This window comes from Ranitomeya imitator, chromosome 9 (genome assembly GCF_032444005.1).
Source record: "Ranitomeya imitator isolate aRanImi1 chromosome 9, aRanImi1.pri, whole genome shotgun sequence".
NCBI classification, from domain to species: Eukaryota; Metazoa; Chordata; class Amphibia; order Anura; family Dendrobatidae; genus Ranitomeya; species Ranitomeya imitator.
In genome coordinates, this window is record NC_091290.1 from 10,211,447 (window position 1) to 10,228,568 (window position 17,122).

A 17,122-nucleotide genomic window follows, 5' to 3' on the forward strand; every position below is an offset into this window, starting at 1 on the left:
ATCGTTCATCATTTTTGTAATGCGTGTGTCCCTTTTGAGGATACGCAAGGCATAATCCGCCATGTGGGCCAAAGTTCCCGTTGTCAAATCTGCGGTTGTGCTTGGTTGAGGGGCAGTTGCAGGCAAATCTACGTCACTTGTGTCCCTCAAAAAACCAGAACCCGGCCTTGCCACGCCACCAATTTCCCGTGCCCCCGGGAAAGCTTCCTCATTAAAAATATACTCATCCCCATCATCCTCCTCATCCTCCACCTCCTCTTCGCCCGGTACCTCGTCATGTACACTGCCCTGACCAGACAATCGCTGACTGTCATCAAGGCTTTCCTCTTCCTCTGGTGCAGACGCCTGATCCTTTATGTGCGTCAAACTTTGCATCAGCAGACGCATTAGGGGGATGCTCATGCTTATTATGGCGTTGTCTGCACTAACCAGCCGTGTGCATTCCTCAAAACACTGAAGGACTTGACACATGTCTTGAATCTTCGACCACTGCACACCTGACAACTCCATGTCTGCCATCCTACTGCCTGCCCGTGTATGTGTATCCTCCCACAAAAACATAACAGCCCGCCTCTGTTCGCACAGTCTCTGAAGCATGTGCAGTGTTGAGTTCCACCTTGTTGCAACGTCTATGATTAGGCGATGCTGGGGAAGGTTCAAAGAACGCTGATAGGTCTGCATACGGCTGGAGTGTACAGGCGAACGGCGGATATGTGCGCAAAGTCCACGCACTTTGAGGAGCAGGTCGGATAACCCCGGATAACTTTTCAGGAAGCACTGCACCACCAGGTTTAAGGTGTGAGCCAGGCAAGGAATGTGTTTCAGTTGGGAAAGGGAGATGGCAGCCATGAAATTCCTTCCGTTATCACTCACTACCTTGCCTGCCTCAAGATCTACAGTGCCCAGCCACGACTGCGTTTCTTGCTGCAAGAACTCGGACAGAACTTCCGCGGTGTGTCTATTGTCGCCCAAACACTTCATAGCCAATACAGCCTGCTGACGTATGCCAGTAGCTGCCCCATAATGGGAGACCTGGTGTGCAACAGTGGCAGGTGCGGATGGAGTGTTTGTGCGACTGCGGTCTGTGGACGAGCTCTTGCTTCTGCAGGAGGACGAGGAGGAGGAGGAGGAGGGGGTGCGAACGGCTACAGACAACTGTTTACTAGACCGTGGGCTAGGCAGAACTGTCCCAAACTTGCTGTCCCCTGTGGACCCTGAATCCACCACATTTACCCAGTGTGCCGTGATGGACACGTAACGTCCCTGGCCATGCCTACTGGTCCATGCATCTGTTGTCAGGTGCACCTTTGTGCTCACAGATTGCCTGAGTGCATGGACGATGCGCTCTTTAACATGCTGGTGGAGGGCTGGGATGGCTTTTCTGGAAAAAAAGTGTCGACTGGGTAGCTCGTAGCGTGGTACAGCGTAGTCCATCAGGTCTTTGAAAGCTTCGCTTTCAACTAACCGGTAGGGCATCATCTCTAACGAGATTAGTCTAGCTATGTGGGCGTTCAAACCCTGTGTACGCGGATGCGAGGCTAAGTATTTCCTTTTTCTAACCATAGTCTCATGTAGGGTGAGCTGGACTGGAGAGCTGGAGATCGTGGAACTAGCGGGGGTGCCGGTGGACATGGCAGACTGAGAGACGGTGGGAGATGGTATTGTTGCCGCCGGTGCCCTAGATGCAGTGTTTCCTACTACGAAACTGGTGATTCCCTGACCCTGACTGCTTTGGCCTGGCAAAGATACCTGCACAGATACAGCAGGTGGTGCGCTAAATGGTGGTCCTACACTGCCGGAAGGGATGTTGCGTTGATGACTAGCTTCATTGGCCGAGGGTGCAACAACCTTAAGGGACGTTTGGTAGTTAGTCCAAGCTTTCAAATGCATGGTGGTTAAATGTCTATGCATGCAACTAGTATTGAGACTTTTCAGATTCTGACCTCTGCTTAAGGAAGTAGAACATTTTTGACAGATGACTTTGCGCTGATCAATTGGATGTTGTTTAAAAAAATGCCAGACTGCACTCTTTCTAGCATCGGATACCTTTTCAGGCATTGCAGACTGAGCTTTAACCGGATGGCCACGCTGTCCTCCACCAGGTTTTGGCTTTGCCACGCGTTTTGGGCAAGATACGGGCCCGGCAGATGGAACCTGTGGCGATGTTGATGCCTGCTGCGGCCCCTCCTCCTCCTCTGCTTCAGAACTGCTGCCGCCTGCACCCTGTTCCCCCAATGGCTGCCAATCGGGGTCAAGAACTGGGTCATCTAATAACTCTTCTTGTACCTCCTGCGCAACTTCGTCTGTGTCACCGTGTCGTTCGGTGGTATAGCGTTCGTGATGGGGCAACATAGTCTCATCAGGGTCTGATTCTTGATCAGCACCCTGCGAGGGCAATGTTGTGGTCTGAGTCAAAGGACCAGCATAGTAGTCTGGCTGTGGCTGTGCGTCAGTGCACTCCATGTCAGATTCAATTTGTAATGGGCATGGACTGTTAACTGCTTCACTTTCTAAGCCAGGGACGGTATGTGTAAAGAGCTCCATGGAGTAACCCGTTGTGTCGCCTGCTGCATTCTTCTCTGTTGTTGTTTTTGCTGAAGAGGACAAGGAAGTGACTTGTCCCTGACCGTGAACATCCACTAACGACGCGCTGCTTTTACTTTTACCAGTTTCACGAGATGAGGCAAAAGAGCTAGAGGCTGAGTCAGCAAGATAAGCCAAAACTTGCTCTTGCTGCTCCGGCTTTAAAAGCGGTTTTCCTAATCCCAGAAAAGGGAGCGTTCGAGGCCTTGTGTAGCCGGACGACGAACCTGGCTCCACAGCTCCAGACTTAGGTGCAATATTTTTTCCCCCACGACCACCTGATGCTCCACCACTACCACTACCCTCATTACCAGCTGACAATGAACGCCCCCGGCCACGACCTCTTCCACTAGACTTCCTCATTGTTTTAAAAACGTAACCAAACTAACGTTATTTGTTGCAGTCACACAACTTACACGGTGAGCTATAACTTCTGTATGATTTAGCTACCCCTTTACAGGTTGGTGAGACCACAGCGAAAATCAGGCCCAATGTTACACACTCTTTTTTTGGTGGCTGCAAATTAGAGAGATGCCCCACACGCAGGACTGTCACTGAAGCACAAATGTTAATATTAATGTCACACTATTATTTTTTTTTTATTTTTATTTTTTTCAGGAACACTTTAGAAACCCCCCAAAAAAAAAAAAATAGATTTTTGCAGGGAGAATTTAGAAAACAAATGTAACAAACTATATGCTTTCTATGGGCCACTGAGTGAGAGATGACGCACACAGGAATCAGGAGTGGCACACAAGCCCAGAGGCCAATATTTTTCTACCAATGATTGATGGAGTTATTTTCTCTGGTAGATTTTGGAACCCAAATCAAGGAAAAAAAATGTAGGCTTTCTATGGACCACAATTGGAGAGAGAGAGAGAGAGAGATGGCACACCCAGGAGTCAAGACTGGCACACAAGCAGAAAGGCCAATATTAATCTCCCACTGTTTTTTTTGGTTGTTTTTTTTTTTTTTTTTTTCAGGGAGACTTTAGAAAAAAAAATAATAAAAAAAATATGATTTTATCAGGAAGAATTTAGAAACCAAATAAAATAAAATGATTTTTTCAGGGAGAATTTAGAAAACAAATAAAACCAAAAATAGGCGTTCTATGGCCCACTGACTGAGAGATGACGCACCCAGGAGTCAAGACTGGCACACAAGCAGAAAGGCCAATATTAATCTCCCACTGTTTTTTTTGGTTGTTTTTTTTTTTTTTTTTTTCAGGGAGACTTTAGAAAAAAAAATAATAAAAAAAATATGATTTTATCAGGAAGAATTTAGAAACCAAATAAAATAAAATGATTTTTTCAGGGAGAATTTAGAAAACAAATAAAACCAAAAATAGGCGTTCTATGGCCCACTGACTGAGAGATGACGCACCCAGGAGTCAAGACTGGCACACAAGCAGAAAGGCCAATATTAATCTCCCACTGTTTTTTTTGGTTGTTTTTTTTTTTTTTTTTTCAGGGAGACTTTAGAAAAAAAAATAATAAAAAAAATATGATTTTATCAGGAAGAATTTAGAAACCAAATAAAATAAAATGATTTTTTCAGGGAGAATTTATAAAACAAATAAAACCAAAAATAGGCGTTCTATGGCCCACTGACTGAGAGATGACGCACCCAGGAGTCAAGACTGGCACACAAGCAGAAAGGCCAATATTAATCTCCCACTGTTTTTTTTGGTTGTTTTTTTTTTTTTTTTTTTCAGGGAGACTTTAGAAAAAAAAATAATAAAAAAAATATGATTTTATCAGGAAGAATTTAGAAACCAAATAAAATAAAATGATTTTTTCAGGGAGAATTTAGAAAACAAATAAAACCAAAAATAGGCGTTCTATGGCCCACTGACTGAGAGATGACGCACCCAGGAGTCAAGACTGGCACACAAGCAGAAAGGCCAATATTAATCTCCCACTGTTTTTTTTGGTTGTTTTTTTTTTTTTTTTTTCAGGGAGACTTTAGAAAAAAAAATAATAAAAAAAATATGATTTTATCAGGAAGAATTTAGAAACCAAATAAAATAAAATGATTTTTTCAGGGAGAATTTATAAAACAAATAAAACCAAAAATAGGCGTTCTATGGCCCACTGACTGAGAGATGACGCACCCAGGAGTCAAGACTGGCACACAAGCAGAAAGGCCAATATTAATCTCCCACTGTTTTTTTTTTTTTTTTTCAGGGAGACTTTAGAAAAAAAAATAATAAAAAAAATATGATTTTATCAGGAAGAATTTAGAAACCAAATAAAATAAAATAATTTTTTCAGGGAGAATTTAGAAAACAAATAAAACCAAAAATAGGCGTTCTATGGCCCACTGACTGAGAGATGACGCACACAGGAGTCAGGAGTGGCACACAAACCCAGAGGCCAATATTTTTCTACCAATGATTGATGTAGTTATTTTCTCTGGTAGATTTTAGAACCCAAATCAAGGAAAAAAAATATAGGCTTTCTATGGACCACAATTGGAGAGAGAGAGAGAGAGAGAGAGAGAGAGAGAGAGAGAGAGAGAGATGGCACACCCAGGAGTCAAGACTGGCACACAAGCAGAAAGGCCAATATTAATCTCCCACTGTTTTTTTGGTTGTTTTTTTTTTTTTTTTTTTTCAGGGAGACTTTAGAAATAAAAATAATAAAAAAAATATGATTTTATCAGGAAGAATTTAGAAACCAAATAAAATAAAATGATTTTTTCAGGGAGAATTTAGAAAACAAATAAAACCAAAAATATGCGTTCTATGGCCCACTGACTGAGAGAGAGAGAGAGATGGAACGCTTAGTACTGGCACACAAGCCCAAAGGGCAATATTAATCTCCCTTTTTTTTTCCAGGGAGAATTTCTGAAACCCAAAAAAAAAATAAAATAGGCTTTCTATGGCCCACTATTTGTGAGAGAGATGGGACGCTCAGGACTGGCACAGATGGCACGCTCAGGACTGGCACAGAAGCCCAGAGGCCAATATTAATCTCCCTTTTTTTCTGGGAGAATTTATAAAACCAAAAAAATATTTAAATAGGCTTTCTATGGCCCACTATTTGTGAGAGAGATGGCACGCTCAGGACTGGCACAGATGGCACGCTCACAACTGGCACAGAAGCCCAGAGGCCAATATTAATCTCCCTTTTTTTCTGGGAGAATTTATAAAACCAAAAAAATATTTAAATAGGCTTTCTATGGCCCACTATTTGTGAGAGAGATGGCACGCTCAGGACTGGCACAGATGGCACGCTCACAACTGGCACACAAGCCCAGAGGCCAATATTAATCTCCCTTTTTTCAGGGAAAATTTATAAAACCAAAAAAAAAATTAAATAGGCTTTCTATGGCCCACTATTTGTGAGAGAGATGGCACGCTCAGGACTGGCACAGATGGCACGCTCACAACTGGCACACAAGCCCAGAGGCCAATATTAATCTCCCTTTTTTCAGGGAAAATTTATAAAACCAAAAAAAAAATTAAATAGGCTTTCTATGGCCCACTATTTGTGAGAGAGATGGGACGCTCAGGACTGGCACAGATGGCACGCTCAGGACTGGCACAGAAGCCCAGAGGCCAATATTAATCTCCCTTTTTTTCAGGGAGAATTTATAAAACCCAAAAAAAAATAAAATAGGCTTTCTATGGCCCACTATTTGTGAGAGAGATGGCACACTCAGGACTGGCACACAAGCCCAAAGGCCAATATTAATCTCCCACTGTATTTTTATCAGGGAGAATTTATACACCCCACAAAAAAAAATACAGAAAAATGAAAAGGCTTTCTATGGCCCACTATGTGAGAGAGATGGCACACACAGGGATGGCACTCTAGCAGAAATGCCAAATTGCCAATCTTAATCTCCCACCAAAAAAAAAAAAAAAAAAAAAACAGGGAATGTCCTACAATTACTATCTCCCTGCCTGCAGTAATCTCAGCCAGGTATGGCAGGCAGCTACTATCTCCCTGCCTGCAGTAATCTCAGCCAGGTATGGCAGGCAGCAATAAGGAGTGGACTGATGCACAAATGAAATAAAAAGTGTGGACAAACAAAAAAGATAGCTGTGCAGAAAGGAAGGAACAAGAGGATTTGTGCTTTGAAAAAAGCAGTTGGTTTGCACAGCGGCGTACACACAGCAATGCAGCTATCAGGGAGCCTTCTAGGGCAGCCCAATGAGCTACAGCGCTGAGGGGAAAAAAAAAAAAAAAAAAAATTCCACTGTCCCTGCACACCGAGGGTGGTGTTGGACAGTGCAAATCGCTGCAGCACAAGCGGTTTTGTGGTTAATGGACCCTGCCTAACGCTATCCCTGCTTCTGACAAAGCGGCAGCAACCTCTCCCTAAGCTCAGATCAGCAGCAGTAAGATGGCGGTCGGCGGGAACGCCTCTTTATAGCCCCTGTGACGTCGCAGACAGCAAGCCAATCACTGCAATGCCCTTCTCTAAGATGGTGGGGACCAGGACCTATGTCATCACGCTGCCCACACTCTGCGTTTACCTTCATTGGCTGAGAAATGGCGCTTTTCGCGTCATTGAAACGCGACTTTGGCGCGAAAGTCGCGTACCGCATGGCCGACCCCGCACAGGGGTCGGATCGGGTTTCATGAAACCCCGACTTAGCCAAAAGTCGGCGACTTTTGAAAATGTTCGACCCGTTTCGCTCAACCCTAATCATAGGTAGACCTCAACTATGGGAGACAAACAGAAAAAAAATCCAGAAAATCACATTGTCTGTTTTTTTAACATTTTATTTGCATATTATGGTGGAAAATAAGTATTTGGTCAGAAACAAAATTTCATCTCAATACTTTGTAATATATCCTTTGTTGGCAATGACAGAGGTCAAACGTTTTCTGTAAGTCTTCACAAGGTTGCCACACACTGTTGTTGGTATGTTGGCCCATTCCTCCATGCAGATCTCCTCTAGAGCAGTGATGTTTTTGGCTTTTCGCTTGGCAACACGGACTTTCAACTCCCTCCAAAGGTTTTCTATAGGGTTGAGATCTGGAGACTGGCTAGGCCACTCCAGGACCTTGAAATGCTTCTTACGAAGCCACTCCTTCGTTGCCCTGGGGGTATGCTTTGGATCATTGTCATGTTGAAAGACCCAGCCACGTTTCATCTTCAATGCCCTTGCTGATGGAAGGAGGTTTGCACTCAAAATCTCACGATACATGGCCCCATTCATTCTTTCATGTACCCGGATCAGTTGTCCTGGCCCCTTTGCAGAGAAACAGCCCCAAAGCATGATGTTTCCACCACCATGCTTTACAGTAGGTATGGTGTTTGATGGATGCAACTCAGTATTCTTTTTCCTCCAAACACGACAAGTTGTGTTTCTACAAAACAGTTCCAGTTTGGTTTCATCAGACCATAGGACATTCTCCCAAAACTCCTCTGGATCATCCAAATGCTCTCTAGCAAACTTCAGACGGGCCCGGACATGTACTGGCTTAAGCAGTGGGACACGTCTGGCACTGCAGGATCTGAGTCCATGGTGGCGTAGTGTGTTACTTATGGTAGGCCTTGTTACATTGGTCCTAGCTCTCTGCAGTTCATTCACTAGGTCCCCCTGCGTGGTTCTGGGATTTTTGCTCACCGTTCTTGTGATCATTCCGACCCCACGGGGTGGGATTTTGCGTGGAGCCCCAGATCGAGGGAGATTATCAGTGGTCTTGTATGTCTTCAATTTTCTAATTATTGCTCCCACTATTGATTTCTTCACTCCAAGCTGGTTGGCTATTGCAGATTCAGTCTTCCCAGCCTGGTGCAGGGCTACAATTTTGTTTCTGGTGTCCTTTGACAGCTCTTTGGTCTTCACCATAGTGGAGTTTGGAGTCAGACTGTTTGAGGGTGTGCACAGGTGTCTTTTTATACTGATAACAAGTTTAAACAGGTGCCATTACTACAGGTAATGAGTGGAGGAAAGAGGAGACTCTTAAAGAAGAAGTTACAGGTCTGTGAGAGCCAGAAATCTTGATTGTTTGTTTCTGACCAAATACTTATTTTCCACCATAATATGCAAATAAAATGTTAAAAAAACAGACAATGTGATTTTCTGGATTTTTTTTTCTCAGTTTGTCTCCCATAGTTGAGGTCTACCTATGATGTAAATTACAGACGCCTCTCATCTTTTTAAGTGGTGGAACTTGCACTATTGCTGACTGACTAAATACTTTTTTGCCCCACTGTATGTCAATTAAACCATTTTGATTTGGCATAGATCTGAAATGGACCTGATTAACGTTATTGATAATGTATTATAATCACTGGCATTTGTACGCTATATTTTAATTGATGCACAGACCAAAATGGAACAAAAAACACTTGCTGTTTTGTTGGTTTTACAAAGTGGATGTGTTTTTTCTGTGTTTATTGTAACGACTGTAACAGATGTATCAATCACCACGTTTGCGACAACGCAAATTATTAAATGATTCCTTTACACAACCTTGTGCAGAGAACCCCAGAATGCCGGCAAAGCTGCTTCTGCTTGTCCAGCCTCCCTTTAAAAAAAAAAAAAAAATGAAAATTTGGTAAAAACTTTTATCTATCCCAAAGTGATACCCACAAAAAAAAAAAACAATCCCTTGTGCACTTCAGTAAATGTTATGGATGTTTCAATGCAGCAGCTCTAATATTTTTATTTTCAAAAGTTTTTTTTTTTTACTTTGCAAAGGTCACATTATTGCCGACAGCTGAGAGGAGCTGGTTTGATCAGAGATAACTCCGATTGCATCAGTTCAACCTTCAAATGCCGCTGTCAAGCCTGGCCTCCAACAGTGTGACTGTCACTGCAGAGCCCATTGATCCATCACACGTGTGATCCTGAAGTGATGGGTTGTAATAGCAGCCCGGGAGGTATCATGAAGGCTTCCATATTATCCTTATGCATCTTGTGGCTGGACCTCAGTCTTTACTGGAGTCCAGTAATTTTACAATGCACCGCAATATTACATTATTTATAGTATTGTATAGGTTTAAGTCCCCTAAGAGGGACTAATTAAAAGTGTAAGAAAAAATTACAAAATAAATAAAATAAATATATACAGTACAGACCAAAAGTTTGGACACACCTTCTCATTTAAAGATTTTTCTGTATTTTCATGACTATGAAAATTGTAATTTCACACTGAAGGCATCAAAACTATGAATTCACACATGTGGAATTATATACTTAACAAAAAAGTGTGAAACAACTGAAAGTATGTCTTATATTCTAGGTTCTTCAAAGTAGCCACCTTTTGCTTTGATGACTGCTTTGCACACTCTTGGCATTCTCTTGATGAGCTTCAAGAGGTAGTCACCGGGAATGGTTTTCACTTCACAGGTGTGCCCTATCAGGTTTAATAAGTGGGATTTCTTGCCTTATAAGTGGTGTTGGGACCATCAGTTATGTTGAGCAGAAGTCTGGAGGATACACAGCTGATAGTCCTACTGAATAGACTGTTAGAATTTGTATTATGGCAAGAAAAAAGCAGCTAAGTAAAGAAAAAGGAGTGGCCATCATTACTTTAAGAATTGAAGGTCAGTCAGTCAGAAAAATTGGGCAACCTTCGAAAGTGTCCCCAAGTGCAGTGACAAAAACCATCAAGAAACTGGCTCACATGAGGACCGCCCCAGGAAAGGAAGACCAAGAGTCACCTCTGCTTCTGAAGATAAGTTTATCCGAGTCACCAGCCTCAGAAATCGCAGGTAAACAGCAGCTCAGATTAGAGACCAGGTCAATGCCACACAGAGTTCTAGCAGCAGACACATCTCTACAACAACTGTTAAGAGGAGACTTTGTGCAGCGGCCATCATGGTAAAATAGCTGCTAGGAAACCACTGCTAAGGACAGGCAACAAGCAGAAGAGACTTGTCTGGGCTAAAGAACACAAGGAATGGACATTAGACCAGTGGAAATCTGTGCTTTGGTCTGATGAGTCCAAATTTAAGATCTTTGGTTCCAACCACCGTGTCTTTGTGCGACGCAGAAAAGGTGAACGGATGGACTCTACATGCCTGGTTCCCACCGTGAAGCATGGAGGAGGAGGTGTGATGGTGTGAGGGGCTTTGCTGGTGACACTGTTGGGGATTTATTCAAAATTGAAGACATACTGAACCAGCATGGCTACCACAGCATCTTGCAGCGGCATGTGCTATTCCATCCGGTTTGCCTTTAGTTGGACCATCATTTATTTTTCAACAGAACAATGACCCCAAACACCTCCAGGCTGTGTAAGGGCTATTTGACCAAGAAGGAGAGTGATGGGGGGGCTACGCCAGATGACCTGGCCTCCACAGTCACCAGACCTGAACCCAATCGAGATGGTTTGGGGTGAGCTGGACCGCAGAGTGAAGGCAAAAGGGCCAACAAGTGCTAAGCATCTCTGGGAACTCCTTCAAGATTGTTGGAAGACCATTTCTGGTGACTACCTCTTGAAGCTCATCAAGAGAATGCCAAGAGTGTGCAAAGCAGTCATCAAAGCAAAAGGTGGCTACTTTGAAAAATCTAGAATATAAGACATAAATAATAATAATTATTATTATTATTATTATTATTACATAATTTCAGTTGTTTCACACTTTTTTTGTTAAGTCTATAATTCCACATGTGTTAATTCATAGTTTTGATGCCTTCAGTGTGAATGTACAATTTAAAAATCTTTAAATGAGAAGGCGTGTCCAAACTTTTGGTCTGTACTGTGTGTATATATATATATATATATACATATTTACGTCATGATATAAAAGTTGATGTCACCCACCTTCCATTTTCCTCAAACCAGAATAGCAAAATGTAAAAAGTATAAAAATAACATATTTGGTATTGACACTAACTTCATTGCCCAAACAAATAAAATATACGGTATAAATATCCCATACAGCGAAATCTGAAACAAGAAAAAAATATAAATGTCACGATTGCCATTTTTTTAAAAAAATTGTAACAATTCCACTAAAACTATGCAATAAAAAGCGATCAAAATGTTATACATGGGGGGCGTGGCTATGTAGCCGAAGAAGACGGAAGCATCTTAGGAGAGCTCCGTACATCCTGAGACATATCTGCCATAAATACTGAGTGGGACCGAGCGGTAACAACCCAAACCTGAGCCCTACATACCAGAGAGTCCCCTGGATCTTCTGGGAGACCGCTGCAGAGCTCCGTGGAGTCGGGAGCCGCGGGAACCGGAGCGGGCAGGAGATCCCCGCAGGTGACGGCGGCCATTTTCTGAGCACGCGCCAGGGAGCACAGGACGCGGTGCTGCCAACTACTGGAGCTGAGCCCCCCTGTCATCCCGGAGGCGGCGGCGGCTGGCCGCGCTGGTGAGAGCGGCGGGACACCTGCATGTGGGAGCAGGGAGGGCGCATGAATCACAGCGCTGCTCTCTGTTGGGTTCCTCTCATCTCAGAAGTAGCGGCAGTGAATGTTGCTGGAGAGAGAGGCGGGAAGCTTGCAGGCAGAAGCGGTGAGGACTGACAGGTGCCGGAAAGTGCCTGGGGCAGCGGCCATTAATATAGCGCACACCCTGGCAGATAGGGAGTTGCGCTTTTAACCACATCAGCGGCGCTGGGCGGTGAATGGGCGCCTGAAGAAGTAGGGGTGGTACAGTGTGTGCCCTGAAAAAGTGGGACCTGCGCCCCCCTGTCGGGTGGACATTTTCCCTACCAGTGCCATAATACTACAGGGATTAACCCCTTTTTAGCTGCTTCCCCAGGGGTAACTGTGAAATTACACGGCCTGCGTGTTACAAGTGACTTTGAGCTTCCCCATAATTGCACCTGAGGTCGCTTTGCATAATCTTCTTGTGAACACTCATCATGCAGCACCCTAGAGGAGCTGCAGCTGCTGAAAAATTTAAAAAATATGCCAAGGATGATCCTCCTGATAATGTGCGCAATCTTAGAAATAACCCCGCACCATCTCAGCGTAAAGGTCGCCCCTCTGATGGTAATGAGGAGAGAGGAGAGGATGAACTGACTCTTAAACAGGCATCAGAGCAGTTGATGCAAGCTATATCTCTCACTAGATCATCTCTCACAGAGAAAATAGAGGATGTACATACTGAGGTGGGGCGCCTGAGACATGACATGCAGGCTATGAGAGGGCGCATCTCAGAGGTTGAAACGAGGGTGTCTCATATAGAGGACACTATCACCCCTATGGAAGCTACACTGAATAAAGCTGCTGGATCCGTGAATGCCTGGAAGCAAAAGGCAGACATAGTAACATAGTAACATAGTTAGTAAGGCCGAAAAAAGACATTTGTCCATCCAGTTCAGCCTATATTCCATCATAATAAATACCCAGATCTACGTCCTTCTACAGAACCTAATAATTGTATGATACAATATTGTTCTGCTCCAGGAAGACATCCAGGCCTCTCTTGAACCCCTCGACTGAGTTCGCCATCACCACCTCCTCAGGCAAGCAATTCCAGATTCTCACTGCCCTAACAGTAAAGAATCCTCTTCTATGTTGGTGGAAAAACCTTCTCTCCTCCAGACGCAAAGAATGCCCCCTTGTGCCTGTCACCTTCCTTGGTATAAACAGATCCTCAGCAAGATATTTGTATTGTCCCCTTATATACTTATACATGGTTATTAGATCGCCCCTCAGTCGTCTTTTTTCTAGACTAAATAATCCTAATTTCGCTAATCTATCTGGGTATTGTAGTTCTCCCATCCCCTTTATTAATTTTGTTGCCCTCCTTTGTACTCTCTCTAGTTCCATTATATCCTTCCTGAGCACCGGTGCCCAAAACTGGACACAGTACTCCATGTGCGGTCTAACTAGGGATTTGTACAGAGGCAGTATAATGCTCTCATCATGTGTATCCAGACCTCTTTTAATGCACCCCATGATCCTGTTTGCCTTGGCAGCTGCTGCCTGGCACTGGCTGCTCCAGGTAAGTTTATCATTAACTAGGATCCCCAAGTCCTTCTCCCTGTCAGATTTACCCAGTGGTTTCCCGTTCAGTGTGTAATGGTGATATTGATTCCCTCTTCCCATGTGTATAACCTTACATTTATCATTGTTAAACCTCATCTGCCACCTTTCAGCCCAAGTTTCCAACTTATCCAGATCCATCTGTAGCAGAATACTTTCTTCTCTTGTATTAACTGCTTTACATAGTTTTGTATCATCTGCAAATATCGATATTTTACTGTGTAAACCTTCTACCAGATCATTAATGAATATGTTGAAGAGAACAGGTCCCAATACTGACCCCTGCGGTACCCCACTGGTCACAGCGACCCAGTTAGAGACTATACCATTTATAACCACCCTCTGCTTTCTATCACTAAGCCAGTTACTAACCCATTTACACACATTTTCCCCCAGACCAAGCATTCTCATTTTGTGTACCAACCTCTTGTGCGGCACGGTATCAAACGCTTTGGAAAAATCGAGATATACCACGTCCAATGACTCACCGTGGTCCAGCCTATAGCTTACCTCTTCATAAAAACTGATTAGATTGGTTTGACAGGAGCGATTTCTCATAAACCCATGCTGATATGGAGTTAAACAGTTATTCTCATTGAGATAATCCAGAATAACATCCCTCAGAAACCCTTCAAATATTTTACCAACAATAGAGGTTAGACTTACTGGCCTATAATTTCCAGGTTCACTTTTAGAGCCCTTTTTGAATATTGGCACCACATTTGCTATGCGCCAGTCCTGCGGAACAGACCCTGTCGCTATAGAGTCACTAAAAATAAGAAATAATGGTTTATCTATTACATTACTTAGTTCTCTTAGTACTCGTGGGTGTATGCCATCCGGACCCGGAGATTTATCTATTTTAATCTTATTTAGCCGGTTTCGCACCTCTTCTTGGGTTAGATTGGTGACCCTTAATATAGGGTTTTCATTGTTTCTTGGGATTTCACCTAGCATTTCATTTTCCACCGTGAATACCGTGGAGAAGAAGGTGTTTAATATGTTAGCTTTTTCCTCGTCATCTACAACCATTCTTTCCTCACTATTTTTTAAGGGGCCTACATTTTCAGTTTTTATTCTTTTACTATTGATATAGTTGAAGAACAGTTTGGGATTAGTTTTACTCTCCTTAGCAATGTGCTTCTCTGTTTCCTTTTTGGCAGCTTTAATTAGTTTTTTAGATAAAGTATTTTTCTCCCTATAGTTTTTTAGAGCTTCAATGGTGCCATCCTGCTTTAGTAGTGCAAATGCTTTCTTTTTACTGTTAATTGCCTGTCTAACTTCTTTGTTTAGCCACATTGGGTTTTTCCTATTTCTTAGACTTAGAAAATAGACTGCGCCGCAATAATATCCGTATCATAGGTCTCCCGGAGCGGTCAGAGGGCCAGCAGCCTGAGCAATTTCTGGAGGAATGGCTTAAGTCTACATTGGGAGATGGATTCTCCTCGACATTTTCGGTGGAGAGGGCCCATAGGGTCCCGACGAGACCTCTCCCTCCTGGAGCCCCTCCGCGACCCTTTCTGGCGCGTCTCCTTAATTGTAGAGACAGAGACACCATCCTTTGCTTGGCGCGACAGAAGGGCCTCATTAAATTCGATAATGCTACCATATCGATCTTTCCAGATTTTTCCATGGAGCTTCAAAAGCAGCGGGCACGATTTATGGATGTCAAGAAGCAACTTAGAGAGAGGAACATCGTCTACTCTATGCTTTATCCGGCCCGGCTCCGTATTGTTTATAAGGGCTCCTTATTTTTCACAGACCCAGCGGAGGCGATCGAGTGGCTGCGGTCCCGTGTGGGGTCGAATGCGGAGAACTCCTAACCTGGACTCCCTGACTAATGGCAGTATAGATAGAGCTCTCTGTTTGGGTGCAGGGAATGTCAACAATACCGGACACTGAATCCAGTGAGGGTATCCCTTTTTCAATTTGACTGTGGGAGTATGGAAATATACTCCCCTATTGTTCAAGTTTTGTTCAGTTTGGTTTTATGTATTAGATTTGATTGTTTACTAGGTATGGTTGCCGCTAATGCTGACTCTTTGCTCTGTGCGATGCCGCTGAACTACACCCGAATAGTAATGATATGCATTCACTTTCCCTTTAAGAGTGAACATGGGGGCTGAAATTATATGTATGACCTGGAACATACGAGGTATAAAGACCCCACGAAAGAAAATTAAGGTATTCTCGCAGATAAAAAAATATCACCCTCATGTTGTGGCACTAATAGAGACACATTTAACAAGGGACACAGTTCGATGTATGCAGAAACCGTGGGTACAATGGTCCTTGCACACATTCCACACTAGCTACTCTAGAGGGGTTTCTCTACTGATACACAAGGAGGTCAGGTGGGAGGCCAGGGAGGCGAGACGTGATCCAGAGGGCCGCTTCGTTTTTGTGCATGCATTTATTAATTCACGAGAGTATGTGTTGTTGTGCATCTATAATCCTCCTCCTGCCAATGTGTCAATCCTCCGTAAGTTGGCATCACGGGTGGATAGCATTGAACATGGTAATCGGGGGATCTCAGACCATAGTCCAATTATTCTTAAACTTAAATATGAGAAATCCGATAATAGTAATGGGTTCTGGAAACTGAATCCCTTCTGGTTGAAATTGATAGACTCTAGTGATAGGACGGTTGATCAGTTGAATGATTTTACTCTAACACATTCGGAACTCCAAAACTCTGGTCTATTTTGGGATACCCTGAAGGCATACCTGAGAGGATGCTTGTCCTCAACTATTTCCTACATCAAGAGGGTAACGGCGAGGGAGGATGAGGAGATAGAGCAAAGATTAAAAGACTCAGAGGCCACTTATATAGCTAATCAGTCCAGCAGCAATAGAATTGAATGGCTTACTTCCCAGAGACTATATACCCAGCATGCAGACGCTAAGTCAAAACGCAAACTATTTTTCACTCGGCAGTCCTATTTTGAGCTAGGCAATCAAGCCAGTACACTCCTGGCCTTTTTGGTGCGCCAACATAACACCTCCAACACAATATTGCAGATCCGAGCGTCTGATGGCTCGTTGGTATCCTCTACTGATAAAATACTTCAGAGCTTTTACGATTACTACATTTCACTATACAAATCTAAAAGTGGTTTTGATATTGATGAATGCTTGGATTATCTATCAGATATAACATTCCCCTTACTAAGCCCATCTCAACGAGCCCTTATGGAGGCTGAATTCACCCTGGAAGAGGTAGAACATGCAATAGCGGATATGGCTACTGGGAAGGCCCCGGGACCTGATGGGTTCCCCATTGAATTTTACAGGAAATACCGTGATAAATTAGCACCTATATTGCTAAAGGTACTTAGGGGAATATGGGAGGGTGAATCTGTACCTGAAACATTTTATGATGCTAATATTGTCGTGCTCAGGAAGGAAGGGAAGGATCCTCTGGATTGTGGATCATATAGACCAATTTCTTTGGTGAATGTTGACTATAAGATTTTTACGAAAATTCTAGCTACCAGACTGAATACGATCATATTGGATCTCATACACCCAGATCAAACTGGTTTTATGCCCGGGAAAAATACCTCTATTAATATCGGACGGGTGCAATCGGTTATTCAATATAGTACACTAGAA